General features: G+C 44.7%; 1 protein-coding gene across 7 annotated transcripts in view; it reads left to right on the forward strand.

Moving 5' to 3' along the window:
- Nucleotides 1-1,950, forward strand: part of LOC141786651 (sodium channel protein type 4 subunit alpha B-like) — a 35,389-nt gene extending 33,439 nt beyond the window's left edge. The window contains exons 31-33 of one of the 7 annotated variants that reach the window (XR_012597905.1): nt 1-972; nt 1,104-1,164; nt 1,217-1,950. The exon at nt 1-972 is cut by the window's left edge and continues 941 nt beyond it. The gene's annotated coding sequence lies outside the window, so the exon portion shown is untranslated. The other 6 variants (XR_012597906.1, XR_012597907.1, XR_012597903.1 and 3 more) reach the window with 6 other exon arrangements.
- The last annotated feature ends 584 nt before the right edge of the window (nt 1,951-2,534 follow it).

Consider the following 2,534-nt stretch of genomic DNA (forward strand, 5'->3'; position numbering starts at 1 on the left):
CAAACATTGTGACCCTGACATTATGACCATTGCGATATAACCACATCACCTCCACCTGGTTGTGTTTTAATCTATGTCTAAAAGTATCTGGGGTTAGAAACTAACGTTAGAAGTTCATCAGTGAAGTTAGGGAACCCTTTATGCTGGTAGCAGATTCCACTCACTGCTACTGTCCTGAGAAAAAATACACATAGAAACACCTGAGCAGAGGTAAAACAAAGTTAACCACAGAGAGACTGTAACAGAGTCCATGACAGTCTATATCCACCTGAGCCTAAAACAGTCTATAACAGTCTGAGTCTGTAACAGTCTGAGTCTGTAACAGTCTGAGTCTTTAACAGTCTGAGTCTTTAACAGTCTGAGTCTGTAACAGTCTGAGTCTTTAACAGTCTGAGTCTGTAACAGTCTGAGTCTGTAACAGTCTGAGTCTATGACTGTCTGAGTCTTTAACAGTCTGAATCTGTAACAGTCTGAGTCTATGACTGTCTGAGTCTTTAACAGTCTGAGTCTATGACTGTCTGAGTCTGTAACAGTCTGAGTCTGTAACAGTCTGAGTCTGTAACAGTCTGAGTCTGTAACAGTCTGAGTCTTTAACAGTCTGAATCTGTAACAGTCTGAGTCTATGACTGTCTGAGTCTATAACAGTCTGAGTCTATGACTGTCTGAGTCTGTAACAGTCTGAGTCTGTAACAGTCTGAGTCTATAACAGTCTGAGTCTATAACAGTCTGAGTCTGTAACAGTCTGAGTCTGAAACAGTCTGAGTCTATGACTGTCTGAGTCTATGACTGTCTGAGTGTGGTTATCCAGGTCTAGAACTGGACCTTGCTGGATCCCTCACCCTGCTCATCACAGATGGTGATAATAGTCCTCTTAAAGCAGAGAAGGTGTCTCCCTGATGGACTCTGGCTGATAGATGGTTCCAGATGATTCTGATAATTCTACAGGTGTTTGGTGCCGTTTGGTGCCGATTGGTGCCGATTGGTGCTGATTGGTGCTGATTGGTGCTGATTGATGCTGATTGGTGCTGATTGGTGCTGATTGGTGCCGATTGGTGCCGATTGGTGCCGATTGGTGCCGATTGGTGCTGATTGGTGCTGAATAGGTGCTGATTGGTGCTGAATAGGTGCTGATTGGTGCTGATTGGTGCTGATTGGTGCTGATTGGTGCCGATTGGTGCCGATTGGTGCTGAATAGGTGCTGATTGGTGCTGAATAGGTGCTGATTGGTGCTGATTGGTGCTGATTGGTGCTGTTTGGTGCTGATTGGTGCTGATTGGTGGAATGGTAGAAGGAAGAATACAACTAACGGTTTATTTATCAAATTAAATTTTGTTAACAAACGACTTTTTAACAGATCAAACTTCACTAACGACCAATCTTCGGGACAGATAACCACTCTAACAAAACCACAGCGTTCTCCACCAAAGAGCCGGGCACAGACCAGACTTTCAGGTCAGGCCAGCCGTGCCCGACTGAAACTCCAGCCAGCCTTTAGAAATCCTCTCCCTCTGTCCGAGCTCGCTCCTTATTGGTGGATGTTGAGGAAACCCCAATCACCTGCACCACCTGGCAGCCTGGGAGGAGGGGAAAAACCCACACACCTGGCACACACACACACACACTCAGAGACACACTCAGCAGCACACACACTCAGCAGCACACACAACAGACCGGGACAGTAACAGTCATCCAACCACATTCTCCACAGATTTCAGACTTCTCCAGACGCCATGACGCCATGACGCCATGACGCCATGACGCCATGACGCCATGACGCCATGACGCCATGACGCCTGACCACTTTTTATTTATACCTATACATTTTTACACTTTATGTTTTATACCAATACGTTTTTACACTTTTCTACTTTAAGATGATGTATTTTTGTATGAACTGTCTTTAATAACTGTGAATGAACTAACAAACTCAATAAACAAAGATCAATACGCCTGGCGAGTCACGTTATTTGCTGTGTTTGGTAGTTTGCAGATGGTTGCAATCAGTCAATATTATAAAAACTATAACTATATTTACTATATTTACTGAACTATATAAAGCACTTCTCATACACAAGGGTGGCAACACAAAGGGCGATTGTCCTCTGAGTAGTGTCTCTCTAAATGACATTTGTGTCTTTGGTTTCCATGGTAACGTAATGTCAGCGTTGAGGGGGTGGGGCTCTCACCAATAACCTGTTTGTTATATTTCTTTGTCTTAAAGTCTGAATGACAGAAACACAGTGTTTGAGCTTCCTCTGCAAACAACAGGCGCAGTGTGACGCTAACAACATGTTTTAAGTCCTGTCTGCAACTTTTTTAACCCCCTAAAGACCCCCAGGTCTCCACACAGCGTTTAGTCCCAGGTCCTCAGATCTCTGGTCTCAGGGCGTCACGTCTACAGTCTCAGGTCAACAGGTCCCTGGTCTCTGGTCTCTAGTCAACCGGTCTCTAGTATCAGGTCATCATGTCTCTAGTCTGAGATGAACAGGTGTCTAGTCTCAGGTCAACGAGTCTCTAGCCTTGGATCATCGGGT

Source organism: Halichoeres trimaculatus, unplaced genomic scaffold, assembly GCF_033239565.1.
Source record: "Halichoeres trimaculatus isolate MK-OKI-2021-1 unplaced genomic scaffold, fHalTri1.1 fHalTri1_scaffold_55, whole genome shotgun sequence".
Lineage (NCBI taxonomy): Eukaryota > Metazoa > Chordata > Actinopteri > Labriformes > Labridae > Halichoeres > Halichoeres trimaculatus.